General features: G+C 40.4%; 1 pseudogene across 1 annotated transcript in view; it reads right to left on the bottom strand.

The window, feature by feature from the left end:
* LOC309856874 (putative protein FAM10A5 pseudogene) overlaps positions 1-21,248 on the bottom strand; it is a 352,871-nt pseudogene that overhangs the window by 321,452 nt on the left and 10,171 nt on the right. The gene's annotated exons all lie outside the window — the stretch shown is intronic.

Below are 21,248 nucleotides of genomic sequence, written 5' to 3'. Positions count from 1 at the left end.
CAGGGTTGCAGATTGGATAAAACGACAGGACCCATCCATATGTTGTCTACAAGAGATCCATTTTGAACCTAAAGATTCACCCAGACTGAAAGTGAAGGGATGGAGAAGCGTCTTTCATGCCAATGGGCCTCAAAAGAAGGCTGGGGTAGTGATTCTCATATCAGATAAATTAGATTTTAAACTAAAGATTGTAGTCAGAGATATAGAAGGACAGTACATAATTCTTAAAGAGACTATCCACCAAGATGATCTAACAATTGTAAATATCTATGCCACCAATATGGGAGCAGCCAATTACTTAAGAAAACTGTTAATCAAGACAAAGAGACATATTGATATGAATGCACTAATTGTAGGAGATCTTAACACGCCTCTCTCAGAAATAGAGAGATCATCGAAGCAGAAGCAAGAAACAATAAAGAAACAAGAGCATTGAATGATACATTGGACCAGATGGACCTCATAGATATATACAGAACATTCCACCCTAAAACGATGAAATACTCATTCTTCTCAAGTGCACACGGAACCTTCTCCAGAAGAGACCACATACTGGGTCACAAATCAGGACTTAACCAATACCAAAATACTGAGATGATTCCCTGCACATTCCAAGATCACAATGCTTTGAAACTGGAGCTCAATCAAAAGGAAAAGTTCTGAAGGAACTCAAACACCTGGAAGCTAAAGACCACCTTGCTTAGGAATGCTTGGATCAACCAGGAGATCTAAGAAGAACTGAAACAATTCATGGAAACCAATGAGAATGAAGACATCTCGGTCCAACACCTATGGGATACAGCAAAGGTGGTCCTAAGGGGGAAATATAGCCATCCAAGCCTCCCTCAAAAAATTTGAAAAATCCAGAATACACCAGCTGTCTCTACACTTTAAAGAACTGGAGAATCAACAACAAATCAAACTAACTCCACACATAAAAAGGGAAATCATCAAGATTAGAGCTGAGATCAATGAGGTAGAAACATATCAATGAACTAGAAGCTGGTTTTCTGAAAGAATCAATAACATCGATAAATCATTGGCCACACTAATCCAAAAGAAAAGAGAGAAAGCCCAAATTCATAAAATTATTAATGGAAAGGGAGAGATCACAACTAACACCGGGGAAGCAGAAACAATCATAACAAGTTATTATCAACAGTTACATGCCAATAAGCTTAGCAACCTAGATGAAATGGATGCATTCCTGGAAAAATATAAACCACCAATATTGAACCAGGAAGAAATTGACAACCTGAACGGACCAATATCTAATAACGAGATTGAAGCAGTGATCAAAAACCGCCCAAAAAACAAGAGCCCAGGACCTGACTGATTCCCTGGGGAATTCTACCAAACTTTCAAAGAAGAAATAACACCTATTCTCCTGAAACTGTTTCAAAAAATTGAAGCAGAAGGAAAACTTCCAGACTCTTTCTATGAAGCCAGCATTACCCTGATCCCCAAAACAGGCAAAGACCCTACCAAAAAGGAGAACTGCAGACCAATATCACTGATGAATATGGATGCTAAGATTCTCAACAAGATCCTAGCCAACAGGATCCAACAACCCATTAAAAAGATTATCCACCATGATCATGTGGGATTCATCCCTGGGCTACAAGGATGTTTCAACATTCGCAAATCAATCAATGTGATACAACAAATTAATATGAGAAAAGAGAAGAACCACATGGTCCTCTGAATTGATGCAGAAAAAAAAAAACATTTGACAAAATCCAGCATCCGTTCCTGATTAAAACGCTTCAAAGTATAGGGATAGAGGGAACATTCCTGAACCACATCAAATCTATCTATGCAAGACCCACAGCAAATATCACCCTCAATGGGAAAAAGCTTGCGTCCTTCCCGTTGAGATCAGGAACACAAGGATGCCCACTTTCACCACTCTTGTTCAACAGAGTATTAGAAGTCCTAGCAACAGCAATCACACAACAAAGAGAAATAAAAGGTATCCCAATTGGCAAGGAAGAAGCCAAACTCTCTCTCTTCGCAGATGACATGATTCTTTATATGGAAAACCCAAAAGACTCCACCCCCAAACTACTAGAACTCATACAGCAATTCAGCAACGTGGCAGGATATAAAGTCAAAGTACAGAAATCAGTTGCTTTCTTATACACTAACAATGAAAATACAGAAAGGGAAATTGAAGAATTGATTCCATTTACTCTAGCACCAAGAACCATAAGATACCTGGGAATAAAGCTAACCAAAGAGGTAAAGGACCTCTTTCCAGGAGTAAAGTACTCCCGGAACTACAGAACACTCATGAAAGAAATTGAAGAAAAAACAAAAAGATGGAAGACCGTTCCATGCTCTTGGATCGGAAGAATAAACATTGTTAAAATGTCTATACTGCCTAGAGCAATCTATACTTTTAATGCCATTCCGATCAAAATTCCACCGGTATTCTTCAAAGAGCTGGAGCAAATAATCCTACACTTTGTATGGAATCAGAAGAGACCCCAAATCGCGAAGGAAATGTTGAAAAACAAAAATAAAGCTGGGGGCATCACGTTACCTGATTCCAAGCTTTATTATGAAGCTGTGATCACCAAGACAGCATGGTACTGGCATAAAAACAAACACATAGACTAGTGGAACAGAGTAGAGAGCCCAGATATGGATCCTCAACTCTATGGTCAATTAATCTTCGACAAAACAGGAAAAAAAAAAATACAGTGGAAAAAAGACAGTCTCTTCAATAAATGGTGCTGGGGAAACCGGACAGCTATATGTAGAAGAATGAAACTCGACAATTCTCTTACATCGTACACAAAGATCAACTCAAAATGGATAAAAGACCTCAACGTGAGACAGGAATCTATCAGAATCCTAGAGGAGAACATAGGCAGTAATCTCTTCGATATCAGCCACAGCAACTTCTTTCAAGAAATGTCTCCAAAGGCAAAGGAAACAAAAGCGAAAATAAACTCTTGGGACTTAATCAAAATCAAAAGCTTCTGCACAGCAAAGGAAACAGTCAACTAAACAAAGAGGCAACCCACGGAATGGGAGAAGATATTTGCAAATGACAGTACAGACAAAAGGTTGATATCCAGGATCTATAATGAACTCCTCAAACTCAACACACACGAACCAGGCAAACATATCAAAAAATGGGAAGAAGATATGAACAGAGGCTTCTCCATTGAAGACATACAAACGGCTACCAAACATGAAAAAATGTTCATCATCACTAGCCCTCAGGGAGATTCAAATTAAAACCACACTGAGATATCACCTTACACCAGTTAAAATGGCCAAAATTAACAAGACAGGAAACAACATGCATTGGAGAGGATGTGGAGAAAGGGAAACCCTCTTCCACTGTTGGTGGGAATGCAAGTTGGTGTGGCCTCTTTGGAGAACAGTGTGGAGATTCCTCAAGAAATTAAAGATTGTCCTTCCCTATGTCCCTGCCACTGCATTCCTGAGTATTTACCCCAAAGATACAGATGTCATGAAAAGAAGGGCCATCTGTCCCCCAATGTTTATAGCAGCAATGGCCATGGTTGCCAAACTGTGGAAAGAACCAAGATGTCCTTCAACGGATGAATGGATAAGGAGGATGTGGTCCATATACACTATGGAGTATTATGCCTCCATCAGAAAGGATGAATACCGACCTGTTGTAGCAACATGGATGGGACTTGCAGAGATTATGCTGAGTGAAATCAGTCAAGCAGAGAGAGTCAATTATCATATGGTTTCACTTATTTGTGGAGCGTAACAAATAGCATGGAGGTCATGGGTAGTCAGAGAGGAGAAGGGAGTTTGGGTAAATTGGAAGGGGAGGTGAATCATGAGAAACTATGGACTCTAAAAAACAATCTGAGGGTTTTGAAGGGGCGGGAAGTGGGAGGTTGGGGGAACCAGGTGGTGGGTATTAGAGAGGGCACGGATTGCATGGAGCACTGGGTGTGGTGAAAAAATAATGAATACTGTTATGTCGAAAATAAATAAAAAGTAGATAAATTAAAAAAGAAACCAATTTTAATTTCCCTTTATCTCTTGAAAGTTGAGTCTTTAATAAAGATATCAAGATACACCCAGGGAGAACCAAAGTAACCTTCCTCACCCACCTTGAGGATTTATAACCACCCTCCCATCTTTTTCCTGTTAATGTTTCTGTGTATTTCTTTTTGTTCTGGTATTATATAAATCTTGTTCTTGGGGTTCATTTTGGCTGGGTTCTTCTTTTTCTTTTATTTTTTTTTTCCCTTGTCATTTACTTTTGTCAGTCTTTTTGTTTGTCTGTTTTTGGTCATATACCTCAAAGAACTTTCTTTGAGGGACCATTTGGCCTGGCTTCTCTCTTTTTTTTTCTCCTTCTCTCTCTCTCTTTTTCTTTTTTTGTTTCTTTTTAGTGGTGACTTCTGATCACTCCAAAACTTTCCAGGGTGCACCTTCCATGGATCGTGGTTGATATATTCAGCCAGACATCTCCTCAATGACTTCTCACCAAAATGAATAGGAGGAGGAATACCCAACAGAGGAAGAATTCAAAGACTACCCTCTCCCACAGAACCATTGGATATGGAAGGGAATTCAGGGTGACAGTTCTCCAGGCAATGGCTAGGTTGGAGAAAATAATCAGGGAAAACATAGAATCTCAAAGGATGGAAGTGAGAGCCACCTGGCAGTAGTTAAAAATGCTATCAATGAGATCCAATCTAATCTAAATACTCTCTAAATAGTTCTCCAGGCAATGGCTAGGTTGGAGAAAATAATCAGGGAAAACATAGAATCTCAAAGGATGGAAGTGAGAGCCACCTGGCAGTAGTTAAAAATGCTATCAATGAGATCCAATCTAATCTAAATACTCTCTAACAGCAGAGTAACCGAGGCAGAAGATAGAATTAGTGATCCAGAGGACAAACTCATAGAGAAAAAGGATCAGGAGGAGGCATAGAACAAACAGCTTAGAAGCCATGAAAACAGAATTAGGAAAATAAATGATGCCGTGAAACATTCCAACATCAGAATGATTGGGATCCCTGAGGGGGTGGAGAAAGAGAGAAGACTAGAAGATATACTTGAACAAATTCTGGATGAAAATGTCCCCAGTATGGGGAATGGAACAAGCGTTCATGTTCTAGAGGCAGAAAGGACACCCACCAAGATCAAAGAATCTAGAAAGATCTCCAGACACTTGCTTGGGAAATTTACAAATCATGATTTTAGACAAGAGCTTCTGAGGCAGCTAGGGAGAAAGAGATTCTTTATGTACAGAGGAAGTCCATCAGAATAACATCAGACCTGTCCACAGAAACCTGGCAAGCCAGAAAGGGCTGGCAAGACATATTCAGGGCACTAAATGAGAAGAACTTGCAGCTGAGAATACTTTATCCAGCAAGACTGACATTCAAAATGGAAGGGGGGCTAACCAGCTTCCAAGACAGGATTTAAAAGAATCCAAGATTTAAAAGAATACATGACCACCAAGCTGGCACTGCAGAAATATTAAGTGGGGGGTGCTTTATAAAAGAAGAGGGAACCCAAGTGTGACATAGAACAGAAATTTATGGAGACAATCTATATAAACAAGGACTTCAGAGGCAACATGATGTCAAGAAAAACATATCTGTCAACAATCACTCTCAACGTGAACAGACTAAATGCTCCCATAAAACGACACAGGGTTGCAAATTGGATAAAACGACAGGACCCATCCACATGCTGTCTACAAGAGGAGCATTTGGAACCTAAAGATACAACCAGACTGAAAGGGACAGGATGGAGAACCATCATTCATACCAACGGGCCTCAAAAGAAAGGTGAGGTAGTGATTCTCGTATCAGATAAGTCAGATTTTAAGCTAAAGACTGTATTCAGAGATACAGAAGGACACTGCCTCATTCTGAAAGGGTCTATCCACCAAGAAGTTCTAACAATTGTAAATATTTATGCCCCCAATATGGAAGCAGCCAAATACATAAGCCTTTTTGTTAATTAAAATGAAGAGTCATATTGATATGAGTATATTAGCTGTAAGGGATCTTAACACACTGCTCTCAGTAACAGACAGATCATCCAAACAGAAAATCAATAAGGAAACAAGAGCAGTCAGTGACACACTGGACAAGATGGACCTCATAGATATATATAGAACATTCCATCCTAAAACAACAGAATGCTCATTCTTCTCGAGTGCACATTGAACTTTCTCCAGAATAGACTACATACTGAGTCACAAATCAGGGCTCAATTGATACCAAAAGACTGAGATTATTCCCTGCCCCTTCTTAGACCACCGTGCTTTGAAACTGGAACTCAACCACAAGAAAAAGTTTGGAAGGAAATCAAACACTTGGAAGCTAGAGATCAACCTGCTGAAGAACACTTAAAAGTATACTGCAATATCCCTTCCGACCACTAGAATGACAGTTTTAAAAATCAGAAAATAACAAGTGTTGATGAGGTTGTAGAGAATGTGGTAGAATGCTTAAACATTACTATGGGAAAGTACAGGGGGATGTTCCTTGTCAAACAGCTTGGATGTTCTTCAACAAGTAATCCTGGAGTTACCCTGAGGGTCTGGTACTTAATTCCTACATAGATATTCAAAAGTATTGGGAAAAATTGACATTCAAAGAAAAACATACATGAATATTCATTGTGGTACTATGCCACATTTCTCACATTAAATTCTGGCACCTCAATGTTGTATTAAATTTAAAGTGCTGCCATGACATCTTGGAGCCTCTGAGGGCTCCAGCGCCTAGCATGAGTTCCTGTGTTCTTGCTGGATATGACCCCCACACAGTACAAAGCCTCCTCGCCTAGGTAGTTCCTCTGTCAGCCAAAGCAGCTTAATGTCATTTGGTCAACCTAACAGATTTCCCATCATTGCCAGACCATGCAATTATTCAAACAAACTAATCACATCCTCTTTGAGGAATCAGGTATCACTTGACACCACAAAACCAAGTACCATCCAAACCCTGCCGGTTGATTCACTGTGCTCCTGAGTACCATTCCCAATGTGCCCTCACATGGCATTTGATAGCCCCTCCCATTTGTCTGTGAACATATGTGTCTCGTAAACTACTATCATCAAGTCTGTCAAGTGTCATATGTGGCCATCTTATACTATTTAGGACATACTTTTTCACCAATAGGGCGAGTAGAAAGTGATGATATATTAGGTATACCAGACAGTGATGATATATTAGGTATACTGGACAGTGATACTTAATTGTATTAGGAATGGAAACAGCACTGGAGTGTGTGGAAATGTCTTTCTTCAAGGATGTAGACTGAAGTAGAGTGAGGTTTCAAATTTGCAGCTGTCTAAAAGTTTTGCATGTGTGTATTTATAAGTGTGTATTTATAAGTGTGTATTATAGACACAGAGATAAGAGAATGACACGTAGCAAAATATTGGCACTTAGTGACAAAGGTGAAGGGTACTATCATCCATCCTGAAATATGACAGTTATCCATATGAAGAGTGCTATGGGATAGATGACTCAGCCTGAACCACCTTCTCACCAAATGGTGAAACAGCGCGCCCCAAGGGAAAAACTGATGCGCAAAAACTAACTTTAAGAATCTTTAATAAACATCAAGAGTAGACAGCAAGATATGATATTTGTTGTTTTATTAAGAGTTGATTTATGGAGGATACAATGCCAAGATATGCAATTTTAGTTGGAGCCTCTGGGAGTCTTCAGTTATTTGCTCAGTCTCTAAGGTAATATCATGTGCATGTGGCAAAATGGTAACCTAAAAATACTTTTTCCCCAAGTGATTACCTTGGAAACAAAAAAATTTACTAGTGGTACATATAACATAGTAAAAATATTTGAATATTTAGATGTGTATGTACCACATACTTATAGAAAAGCAAGAGCTTACAAGAATATTTTACATTTTAACAGGAGTCAATAGTTCAATATGATAGTTTTGTTACATCATGTCATGAGACATCTCCATACTCATCTAATAATGGCACAGATATTGATATAGCTTCTGCTCTCCTCTTTTCATTATTATTACCATATTACCGTGTTTCTCAACTAATGTGGGTGCTTTGTCATACGTAGGCCTGAAGGATACTAGAGGAAATCAAGACTTTAAAATGATGCTGAATTCTCTAATGACGAACTGTTTCTAAGGGATTTAGTTGATAACCCCTTCAGGGGATGAGTCCTTCCAACAGATGCTTGAAAATGTTTTGTGGAAACATTTTATGAATAACTGAAATAAAAGCAGGTCAGAAGAGGCTGAGTGGGTATGTGGAAGTACACTCATGTGAATAATTTTTGAAAATACTGGCCTGCCTTTCCATTAAAATGTAAAGGTTTGGGGGAAAAATACAAAATGAAACTAGTGAATAAATTTCCCTCAAAGCCTTTAATATCCATATTTAATTTCCAGCACTGAAACATACCAATCAATGAAGAAAAAACAAGCAAGCAAGCAAGCAAACAAACAAAAACCCTAAAAACTAAAAAGCTAGTCATACAGAATTGAGCACATTATTTGATCTGGGGTGAAAAAATCCTCATCTGACTAAAGCCTCAAATTTACTCATGAATTTATTTGATCTCTCTCTGAGCTGAAAATATGTGCAATGAAGAGGAGGCATTAGAATATTGCACCTGGGGGGTGGGGGTGGGGGTTTGGAGGATCTTAGAATCAAAGTGATGTTTCTTTGTGTTTGGCCTACGTTGCGCTCATTGAAATGATCATTGGAGATTTGGGGACTGCTCAGTACATTCAAATACTTTGAATAAACATATAATAAAAGCTTCATTTATCACATGCAAAAAAGCAGGAAATACAGTGGGATGGCATGGCAGTCATTATCCTTTGAGTCTAGCACTTTCAAATGAGCTACTGATATGTCTTATAACATTTCCAATATTAAGGAAGAAGTTGTTTAACCAAAACCAACATGAGTTGTCTTGAAATACCAGTAGCAGGGTACCACCTATGAGTGAATCAGTTCAAGTCCAAATTTTCTACACTTCTTGGGAACATTTGCAAAATATGCAAGAATGACTTTTATACTTTTCTCAAGCAGTTCTTGACTGGCTTTACAGAAATAGTTTTAAAAATATGTTTTACATACATACTTAAAAGTGACTGGGTAGGTCTATGTCCCAAATCTTGACCAAAAATAAATAGATTTTTACTATTTTCTTTCCAATCCCTTAATTGTCTCATTTTATCAGTAAGGGAAATTACATACATCTAAGGGAGTATGCATTGAGAATTTTATGTTTTCAAAGTACAAAGTACAAGAATTTTATGTTTTCAAAGTAATCCAAAGGTGGAAATGGAAGTGAAAGCGGTGTGTATTTGCAGGTTGCAAGATACGCAAACCTTGAATTGAACTCAAGTTACCTATTCGCCTCTATCTTTTCCTTGTTTTATGGAAAATTCACATAACATAAAATTAATGTTTTAAACCACACGGCTCAGAGGGATTTAATACATTTATGGTGTTATACCTATACCACCCAAATCTAGTTCAAAAACATTTTCATCACCACAAATGTAAACTCTCTGCCCATAAGCCAGGCACTCCCTATTCCACCTCTTCTCAGCCCTTGGAAAACACCAATTTTCCCATGGCAAACACCAGTATGCCCACAGATATATCCATTCTGGATATTTGTGTTTTAAAACATAGGCTTTATTATTACCTAATTATTTATTTATTGGTATGGTGGGGCCAACAGATTAGGAAATAATTGACATTGAAGCAGATTTCTTACATTTGCCTATCCCAAAAGAAGGGGCCACACCATAGTGCAGGGAGATGGGAAGAAGACAGTTGCATTTCTGGGGATGCACCAGGATCAGGAGGAGGTGAGAGGAGAAAATGTGGACAGGAGCCTTTCCAGTGTTCCTGTGGAAAAGCACCTGTGAAATTGTCAGCAAGTTTCCTTTGCCTGATTTAGATAATTTCTAGGGCCTTCTGCTAGTTACCTGGCACCTGGACTTGACATATTTAGGTCAGGGTGAAGTGACTGAGAGTGCAAGAAACACTTGGAAAGTGGGCTCTGGATTTAGTTGGTTTGCATTTGAAAGGTGTGCTCAAACTTGAACGGTTTCACTATCTCTCAAGAATGAGCTAGCCCTTTGGTAAAATGTTTCTTCATAATTCTGCCCCATTTTAAATTGGATAACTCATTATTGGAGTGTTGATCTTTATATGTTCCTTATGTATTTTTTCCCCTTCTTCTTTTTTTTAAATTTAAATTTTAGTTGGTGAAAATACACTGCAATACTGGTTTCTGGAGTAGAATTCGGTGATTCATTACTTACCTAGAACACCGAGTGCTTATCACAAGCACCCTCCTCAGTGCCCGCCACCCATCCAACCCACCCCCTCCTGTGTGAACACTCAGTTTGTTCTCCATCATTAAGAGTCTCTTGTGATTTGCTTCCCTCTCTCCTTCTTTTCTTTTTCCTCCTCCCATATGTTCATTTGTTCTCTTTCTTTCTTAAATTCCACAAATGAGGGAGATCTTACGGTATTTCCCTTTCTCTCACTAACTTATTTCCCTCCGCATAATGCATTCCAGCCCCTTCCACATCATTGCAAATGGGAAGGTTTCAATATTTTTGATGGCTGAGTAATATTCCATTGTGTGTATCCGTTCTTCCACCAGTGGATATTTGGCCTCTTTCCATAGTTTGGCTACTGTTAATAATGCAGCCATAAACAATGGGGTGAATGTTCCCCTGAAAATCTGTGTTTTTGTCTCCTTTGAATAAATAAATACCTAGCAGTTCAGTTGCTGGGTCATAGGGTAATTCTATTTTTATCTTTTGGAGGAACCTCCATGCTGTTCTCTAGAATAGATGCACCAGTTTGCATTCCCACCAACAGTGCAAGAGGGCTCCCATTTGTCAGCATCCTCCCCAACAACTATTGTTTCCCCTGTCATTAATTTGAGACATTCTGACAGGTGTGAGGAGGTATCCCACTGTGGTTTTCATTGGTATTTCCCTGATGATGAGTGATGGGGAGCACCTTTTCAAGTGTCTATTAGGATGTCTGGATGTCTTCTTTGAAAGGTGTCTATTCACGTCTTCTGCCTATTTCTTAACTGGATTGTTTATTTTGGGGATATTGAGTTTGATAACTTCCTTACGGATTTTGGATACTCACCCGCTATCAAATATGTTTGCAAATATCTTTTCCCATTCCATAAGCTACATTTTAGTTTTGTTTTTTGTTTCCTTTGCTGTACAGAAGGCTTTTATCTTCTTGAAGTCCCAATAGTTCATTTTTGCTGTTTTTGTTTTGTTGTTTTGTTTTGTTTTCCCTTGCCTCTGGTGATGTGTGTAGTAAGAAGTTGCTACAGCCAAGGTCAAAGCAGTTGCTTCTAGGATTTTGATGGTTTCCTGCCTCACATCCAGGTCTTTTGGACCCATGCTGAGCTTGTTTCTGTGATGGTGTAAGAAAGCGGCCCAGATTCATTCTTCTGTGTGTTGCCCTCCTGTTCCCCCAATGCCATTTGTTGAAGAGACTGTGTCTTTTCCTTCTGTGGATTCTCTTTCCTGATTCGTCAAAGATTAGTTGACCAGGTGGTTGAGGGTCCATTTCTGGGTTTTCTATTCTGTTCCATTGATCCAAAAGTCTGTTTTTGTGCCAGTACCATTCTGTCTTAATGCTCACACCTTTGTAATATACCTTGAAATCCGGAATCCTGGTGCTGCCAGTTTTGCTTTTCTTTTTCAGGATTGCTTTGGCTCTTTAGGGTCTTTTGTGGACCCATACCAATTTTAGGATTCTTTGTTCTAGCTCCAGGAAGTATGCAGGTGGTATTTTTATAGGGATTTCATTAAATGTACAGATAGCTTTGTGTAGTATACACATTTTGACAGCGTTTTTACTTCTACTTCACGAGCCTGGGATACTTTTCCATTTCTTTGTGTCTTCTTCAATTTCTCTCATAAGTGTTGTATGGTTTTCAGAGTACAAAACTTTTACCTCTGTAGTTGAGATTATTCCTGGGTATGTTATTGGTTTTGGTGCAATTGCAAATGGGTTGGATACCTTCATTTCTTTTTCTGATGCTTCATTATTAATGTATATAAATGCAACAGATTTCTGCACATAGATTTCATATCTCATGTATGAGTGCAAGCAATTATTTGGGTTTTCTACACAGAGTATCCTGTCATATGCAAATAGTGGAAGTTTGACTTCTCCCTTGCCAATTTGGATGCCTTTTACTTCTCTTTGTTGTCTGATTGCTGAGGTCAAGAATTCCAGTATTATGTTAAATAATAATGGTGAGAGTGGACATCTTTGTCTTGTTCCTGATTGTAGGTAGGGGAAAGATTCTCAGTTTTTCACCCTTAAGAAAGATAATGGCTTATGGCTGTTATGATGTTGAGGTTTGGCCCATATCCCTACATTGTTGATTATCAAGAAAGGATGCTTTATTTTGTCAATTTTTTTTTTTTCCTGCATCTAGTGAGGGGGCTATGTGGTTCTGCTCCTTTTATTAATGTGGCCTGTCGGGCCTGTCGTTTGGATTGGTTTCCAAGCACTGAACCACATCTGCAGCTCAGGAATAAATCCCACTTGATCGTGATGAAGAAACCTTTTAAGATACTGGTAAATCTGATTTGCGAGTATTTGGTTGAGCATTTTTGCATCCAGGTTCATCAAAGATTTTGGCCTGTAGTTCTCCTTTTTAGTGGGGTCTGGGCCTGGATTTGGATTCAAGGTAGTGCTGGCCTCATAGGAGGAGCTTCCTTTTCAATTTCTTTGGAACAGTTTGAGAAAAGTAGCATGAACTCTTCTTTAAATGCCTGGTAGACTTCCCCTGGGAAGCCATCTGGCCCAGGGCTTTTGTTTGTTGGGAGATTTTTGATTACTGATGCTATTTCTTCGCTGGTCATGGATCTCTTCAAATTTTCCTTTTCCTCCTGTTTCAGTTTTGGTAGTTTATATGTTTCTAGGAATTCGCCCATTTCTTCCACGTTGCTCAGTTTGTTGGCATATAATTTTTCATAGTATTCTGTTATGATTGTTTGTATTTCTGTAGTGTTTGTTGTGATCTTTCCTCTTTCATTTGTGACTTTTATTTATTTGGGTCTTTTTCTGTTTGGTCAGTCTTTACTCATTCTTTCCAAGAACCAGCCCTTAGTTTTCTTGATCTGTACTGGTTTTGTTGTTGTTCTTTCTATATCATTTATTTTGGGCCTAATCTTTATTTCCCTTCATGCTGGTTTTAGGCTTTAGTTGCTGATCTTTTTTTCTAGTGAGAGTGGACATTTCTGTCTTGCTCCTGACCTTAGGGAAAACTGTCAGTTCCCCCCGCCCTCCTACTGAGGATGTTAGCTGTGAGATTTTTAGTATATGGCCATTGTTATGTTGAGGATTGTTCCCTCTCACCCTACTTTCTTGAGTTATGTTATCATGAATGTATGTTGTACTTTGTCAAATGCTCCTTCTGCGCTGACTGAGATGATAATATGGTTTTTCCATTGTCATGCATCACAGTGATTGATTTACAAATACTGAACCAAACTTGCACCCTTTGATCCCAGAAATAAATCCTTCTTATTTGAGATAAATGGCATCTTAAATGTATTGCTGGACTTGGTTTGCCAATATTTTGTTGAGGATTTTTCTATCTAGGTTATCTAGGTATTTTGCATCTAGGTTACCTAGAGATATTGGACTGTAGTCTCTTTGGGGGAAGTGTTTTTTTTTTTTTTTTTTTTTTTTTTAAATCCCATTTTGGAATTAGAGTAAAGCTGGCCTCATACTATTAATTGGTGAGATGTACATCCTCTTCTTTTCTGGAATATTTTGAGAGAAGAAGGTATTGATTCTTCTTTAGGTGTTGTGTAGAAACTGCCTGAGAAGCCATCTGTTCCTGGGCTTTTGTTTATTGGTCTGTTTTGTTGTTGTTTTTGCTGTTGTTGTTGTTGGTGGTGGTGGTGGTGGTGGTAGTTTTTTGACTGTTTCAATTTCATTGCTGGTAATTTCTCTGTATAATTTTATTCCTGCTTCAGTTTTGATAGGTTTTATGTTTCTTGGAATTTATCCATTTCTTCTAGGCTGTCTAACTTTTTGGCATGTAATTTTTCAAAATATTCTCTTATCACCCTTTGTATCTCTGTGACATCAGTTATTTGCCCAGTCTCCTTTCTGAATATGAGCCTCTCTCCCCCCTCTCCTCTTTCCTCTCCCTCCCTCTTACTGATAACTCTGACTAGAAGTTTATTGATTTTGTTGATCTTTTTAAAGAATGACCTCCTGGTTTCATTGATGTATTCTATTGTATTTGAGTTTCTATTTAGCCATTATTTCTATCTAGCCATTATTTCCTTAATTCTTCTGGCTTTGGGTTTTGTTTGCTCTTTTTTTTTTTTTTCCTTCCTCCTTCACGTGTAAGGTTAGGTTGTTTATTAGAAATGTTCTTGCTTCTTGAGGTAGACCTGCATTGCTATAAACATCCCTTTAGGACCACTTTTGATGCATCCCAAAAGTTTTGGAACATTGAATTTTCATTTTTGTTATTTTCCACATACTTTTAAATTTCCTCTTTGACTTCTTGGTTGACCCATTGATTGTTCAGTAGCACGGCCTCCATCTTCCATGTATTTATGTGATTTCCAGACTTTTTCTTGCAGTTGACTTCTCATTTCCTACCACTGTGGCCAGAATAGATGCATAGTATGACTTGGGGTTTTCAAAAATTTGTTGAGACTTCTTTTGTGGGCTGATAAGTTATCTGTTCTGGGGAATGCTCCACGTGCACTTGAAAAGAATGTGTGAAAGGTTGTTTTAGTTTGGAATGATCTGAACACATTTGTTAGATCCATCCGGTCAAATGTGTCATTCAAAGCCCCTGTTTTCTTATGGTTTTCTGTTTGGATGATCTGTCCATTGATGTAAGTAGTGTGTTAAACTCCCCTGCTATTATTATGTTATTATCCATTATTTCCTTTACATTTCCTCTAAGCTGCTTGATGTATTTGGGTGCTCCCATCTAGGGTGCATAAGTATTTATAATCATTACATATTTGCTGAGAAGCCATCTGTTCCTGGGCTTTTGTTTGTTGGTCTGTTTTGTTGTTGTTTTTGTTGGTGGTGGTGGAGGTAGTTTTTTGACTGATTCAATCTCATTGCTGGTAATTTCTCTGTATAATTTTCTTAAAATTATAATTTTATAATTATAATTTAATTTTCATATTTTTACATTCCCTTTATGATTATGTAGTGTCCTTATTTTTCTCTCGTTATAGTCTTTGTGCTAAAACCTTTTTTTGTTGGGTGCATTTGTGGCTCATTCACTTAAGCTTCTGCCTTCAGCTCAGGTCGTGATTCCAGAGCCCTAGATCAAGTCCAGCATCTGACTCCCAGCTCAGTGGGGAGTCTGCTTCTCCTTCTAACCTCTCCGTCCCACTCGTGAGATCTCTCTCTCTCTCTCTCTCTATGCTCTCTCTCTTTCAAATAAATAAGTTAAATCTTTTAAAAAATGTTTTTTGTTTTGATTTGAATTTTGTTTTAAATCTATTTTGTTTATATAGGTATTGCTACCCTAGAGTTCTTTTCACTTCCATTTGCATGGTAAATGTTTCTGCACCCCCTCACTTTTAATCTGCAGATGATATTAGGTCTAAAATGAGTCTCTTGAGAGCAGCATATAGGTGGGTCTTGTTTCTTTATCCATTCTGACACTCTCTGTAAGTTAAGTGTGATATGGGAACTAAAGGCAGAAGAAAGATTATTAAATTTCCTTACCACCTAAAGTCCACTGGCATGTCCTTAAGACTTCTTTCTTTCTCCTCCCCTTCAGAGATTCCAATAATTCTGACGTTGGAACGTTTTATGGCATCATTTATTTCCCTGATTCTGTTTTCATGGTTTCTAAGCTGTTTGTTCCAGGCTTCCTCCTGATCCTTTCTCTCTATCTGTTTGTCCTCCAAATCACCAATTCTATCCTCTGTCTCAGTTACCCCTGCTGTGAGAGAATTTCTATTAGATTGGAACTCATTGAGAGCATTGTGAAGTTCATCCCTGGTCACTTTCAGCTCAGCCCTAACATTGCGAACATCCTGTCTGGTCGCTTTCAGTTCGGCCCTAATCAATTCCTGTTGCAGAAGGCCCATCCTCTGTATTTTTCTTCTGTTGGGCATTCCTCCTCCTAGTCATTTTGGTGAGAGATGACTGAATGGGTGTAGCTGGATGTATCGGCCATGGTGCAGTCAAGCTGCACCCTGGAACACTTCTGAGCAATCAGGATTCCCCATCCATACGAGAGACAAAAGAAAAGAGAAAGAAAAAGAGAGAGAGAGAGAGGAAAGAAAGGGAAGATGAAAGACAAGGTTCAGCCCAAATGGGCCCCAATGTACAATTTATGAAGTATACAAACAAAAACAGACAAACAAGAAGAGTGATAAAAGTATATGACACGAGGAAAAAAAATATATATGCAAATAAAGGAAGAACCTCATCAAAAAGAACACCAAGTATAAGATTTATATACTATCAGGACAAACACAAAAACACAGAAACAGTGGTGGAAGACAAAGAAGGGAGAGTGGTTATAAATTCTCAGTGTGGGTGAGGAAGGTTGTTTTGATTCTTCCTGGATGTATCTTGATATCTTTGTTAAAGGACTCAACTTTCCTAAGATAAAGCGGGATTAAAAATTGGTTTAGGGGTGGTATTGATTGGGGAAAGAAGATTACTTTGAAGTTTATCTCTATATGAATATTAGAAAGTAAAAATAAAAAAGAATAAGCTAGACTAAACTAAACTAAAATTTAAAAAAAGAAGAAATCAAAAAATAGAAATGTAAAAGAAAAACACAGCTGTATGTATCAAAAAGTTCAGGTTAGAAGATTATTATGGAATTTGATGTATTGGACAGCTCGCTGTGATAGTAAATAGGTTAAAAAATTATCTATATACAAAAATAATGAACCAGAATAGTGGGAACGAGTTAAAAATGAAAGTTGTCCTAGGAAGTAGTGGTGGTTATTCTCTTGCAGTCTTTTTTTTTTTTTTTTTTTTTCTTTTTCTTTCTTGGTTTGTTTTCTGGGGGAGGGGCCTGCCACGTGGGTCTTTAGTCAATGATGTTCCCTGAGTTAAGTCCTCCTGCCCCCCTCAAGGGGGCGGGCTCCGAGGAAGCTGGTTTTTTTCAGGCTTTTGTTCTCTGGCGGTTTTTATGTTTGTTCACTTTTTTTTCCTCCCTCTCACCTTGACTGCTTTGGATGGTTTGTGTTGTTTTAGAGGAAAACAAACTGCACCCTGACCTCCCTCTCAGAGAGAAGCCTCAGTATGGCTGCAGAGCTCAAATGAGTTCCCCCTTGGTTGCTGGCAGAGCAGGTTCAAAGTCGTGGTCCCTGGAGATGCAGGATCTTTTCCTTGTACCCAAAATCATGGCAGCGGTGGCAGCCTGGGAGCTCCAGACCGCCAAGGAGGTTCCAAGCAGCAATTGCACACTGGGCTTTTCCCGCGGCCTGGGCTGGGAATGCCTGGTCTTTCTGGATCTAAGAGTGCCCGGCTTGCGTGCACCTCTTTCAGGGGTGGCTGTGGGTCGCGCGTGTCTCAGGCTCTGAGAACAGGGCGCAGGTCTGAAAGCACCAGGCTGGGCTTTTGTGCACCTCTGTCAGGGGAGAGATTGGGGGCGTGCGTCTTAGGCTCTGAAACAATGGCGCGGGTCAAAGAACGCTGGCTGGGCCTTTGTAACTCTCTCAGGGAAGGATGAGGGACATGCATATCTCAGGCTTTGCCCTCCGGCATGGCTCCCATCCCCTCACAGGAGCCAGAACCCATGCATTCTCAGGCGCGCTGGCATCTTAGGGACCTAGACCTGGTTTCTCCGCTGCACTCTCTTGGGCTCAGCGCCAGGGGAGGCTGTCCTGGGACCTGGGACTTAAGCCCCTGTCCCTAGCCACCCCGATTCCCACAATCCCCCCCACCCCCCCACCCCGCGATCCTTTGCTCTTATTTAGTGCTTTCAACCAAACCAGTCTTCAAGTTAAATGCTGGTTCCCAGATGCAGGGCACTCTCATTGGTGTAAGAGATATTACTTTCCAAGGAGTCACCTGTGGTGGCTCCCTCCCCCTTTTCTTTATCTTCTGATAGCAGTCTGCCAATCCCATTCCGCTTTACCTGCCCACTGGCGTCTTCTGCCCCTGTAGAGATCCAGACGTGTATAATTCTGATCTCAGGCTGATTTCATGGGTGATCGGAGTTCTTTGGTAGGTAATCAGCTCACTTTAGGGTACAGGTTGAAAGGTGCCTCCTCCTACTTCCCTGCCATCTTGTGGACACTACCAACCACTGTAAATCTTAACTAGGGCTTTTTATTTTAAAATGGCAAAAGGTTTCCCCAGTATTTACAGTTGATTCAAAGCTTTGAAATGGGATGGTAACTTTGGAACAGCAGACTGCCGACTGCCACACGGTGAGGACGGATGCAGAACATGCATCGGAAACTTGAAGGTCAGCCCCCAATGCCACATACACAGTTAGTAATTACACTCCTTGGTTCAGCTGTTAAATGTGCTGGGCTAGGGCTTGCTTTTGCAAGAGGAAAGTCTCCAGAAAGCTGATGCCTAGGTAGGTAGTTGCCCAAGATCCTTAAGACTCATTCCTTTTCTTTTCTTTTTTAAAAATAATTTATTTATAAAAACACACTTTCAGCACGCAACTTTTCTGTCTCCTCTGCAAGCCTGACATTCTCCTTCTTCAGCCGCACCACGTACTGAACCTTCTGATGCAGGTGTTGGTGACCGACCAACTTCCCGTTTTCCTCAGCAAGACACTCCACCTGCTTCCTTTAACATTTCCATCTCCTGGAATATTCTCTCCTTTTCCTCATACAGCTCTTCCAGCTTTGACCTCAGTTGCTCCTTCTCTTGGATCGCTTTAGATTCCAAAGTCCGGGTTCGCTCGACTTCCTCAGCCATTCTAAGGCAGTCCCTCTCTCTGTTCAGGAGAGCACTCTGGACTTCTAGGTCTGCTTTCATTTTCAGCATTTCTTTAACCAATTTATTTTTAGCAAGTCTTTCTTTGAGCATTTCTTCTTGTTCATTCTTCAGCTGTTGATGATCTGGATGATTCTGTTCACTGCAGAGATGAGAAAGGGAGGCTGGGGAAGTGTTTAGGCATATCCAAGCATTACCTAAAAATATGGAACGCTTCACGAATTTGCATGTCATCCTTGCGCAGGAGCCATGCTAATCTTCTCTGCATCATTCTAATTTTAGTATATGTGCTGCCAAAGCGAGCACTACAGGTTTGTTTTGGCAGATGTGGTTAGTCACATCAGCTCAGTTTGGGTTTCTGGCTACGTCTGCTGCTGGGTGAAGTCTTGGGCAGGTGGGGCCAACTCTCAGAGCGTATTTTTGGGATGGGCACGGGGACCCAACCCTAACCGTTGGGTAGGACTAGTGGCTTTGTTCCATAGACAAGTGAGGCTGTAGGACTGGCTCTGCATTGCCTGGATTCTGTGGCAAAGCTTCTATGGCCAGGACTGGACACCAGACCCAGTCGGCTGATGCATTAGTTGCCCTGACACGGCAGGGCAGCAGGAGGGGGACCCATGTCCTGTACAGCTCATTGTTAGGAGTCCAAATGAGGCCCGAGAATGCCCTAAATTTCCTGGGAAGGAGAGGCCACCAGGTTTGCTCTGTATTTGGGGGGAGTCCACAAGTGCTACTGTGCAGATGCCTGTTGAGTGGGCCACATAGCTTCGCATGCACTGTCATTAGGTTTCCTCGTAGGACAGATTGAATGAAGTCTGTATTCACTGATGAGTGACACTACCAATTAGCTTCCCTCCCCAGGCACAGGGGGGAAAGCAGTTCTAAAGCCAATAGATCTCTTCATTTACCGTCCTAACTCAAGCCAACTGGCATCCCAATTTCCCTGGCTGATATGGGCCACTGACTTTGTTCTGCAAATTATCGGTTCTGTCAGCTTTAAGTTCAAGTGCCACTAGGCCACACAGCTCCCAGGAAGAGTCAGCAGCCCTGCAGCTCAGATGGTGCTGGAAGGCAGTCTCCACCGTGGGTGGGGTGGGGATTCATCAACCTTACTGCACAGGGTCAACCAGGCTTTATGGCTGGCAAGACTCATTTGAGGACCCATGTCACACAGACCTGCCCCTGCCGAGTTCCGTGATCAGAGTACACTCCCACTTTGGCTCTGCAGATGAGCAAAGCCACCAGTTGGGAATATAACTCGGGCACTGAAGGTATGCATTCAGTCTGCCGAGATCCCTGTGAATCCCTACCCCTTCTCTATCACCTCAAGATTCCCAGTGGCCGGGCCCTGCAGACTCCCCTGTGTGTGAGATTAAAGTAGTGGCTACAACAAAGTGATCCACAATGTGGGCAGCAGGGAGAGAGAAGGGGCTGGTTGTCCACCCTGCATCCTCTCTTCCCACTGGAGGAAACACAGGTTCAGGGAGACCTCTCCTCAAGGTGCTGCACTGGCCTGGGGGAGGGACAATGAGATCAGCATGTAGCCTTTCCTCTGGCTCTTCTCAAGCAGTCTGTCACAATCCCTGAGGTGCAGGGAGGCTCCCAGCCTCACCTGCATATTCTAGCAATTCTGTCAGTAGCATCTTGTCCATGGACAGCTATTGGTGGTTCTTGGGGTGGGGGAGGGGGTTTGAAACTGAGAATACCTATGCTGCCATCCTGGCATGTCACTCACTCCCCGTTTGAGGAGCAGCCAAACTCTTTCGCCCAGCATGTGCACTACTTTACATTCCCCTAAGCTACGTACAAGAGTTCCAATTTCTCCATATTCTCTCCTTATTTTTCCTAGTGTTTACTAGTATTATTTGGTCTACTGAATATGAAGTGGTGTCTCATGATACTGGTTCACACGTCACTAACTGTTGAGCTTCATTTCATATGGGTAACTAATGATTACCAGGGTCTTAAAAAGGGGAATATCTATCCAAGTCCTTCTACCTAGTTTTTAATGGTCTTTTTTGTTGTTGCTGTTCTTGTTATCTCCTGAATAGTATACCTGATCAGATATATGATCTATTTTATATGTTATCTTTGCACTCATTAGATAACCCTTCTTTGACATAAAGTTTTAAAATCTGGTTGTTTCACAGTGTAGGGCCAGACTCCTGGCATTTTGCATGATGTTACTCTCGACTTTATTTTTTAACTTGTACCTTAGCATGGTACTCAAATATTAGTTTTCTCCCAGGTTATTCCACTAAAAAATACTCCCTCACTTGCTTGTACAGGA

The sequence above is a fragment of the Mustela nivalis genome (genome assembly GCF_964662115.1).
Source record: "Mustela nivalis genome assembly, chromosome: Y".
Classification (NCBI taxonomy): domain Eukaryota; kingdom Metazoa; phylum Chordata; class Mammalia; order Carnivora; family Mustelidae; genus Mustela; species Mustela nivalis.
The sequence above is the reverse complement of the archived record's forward strand: the minus strand, read 5'-3'. Positions and strand labels throughout refer to the sequence as shown.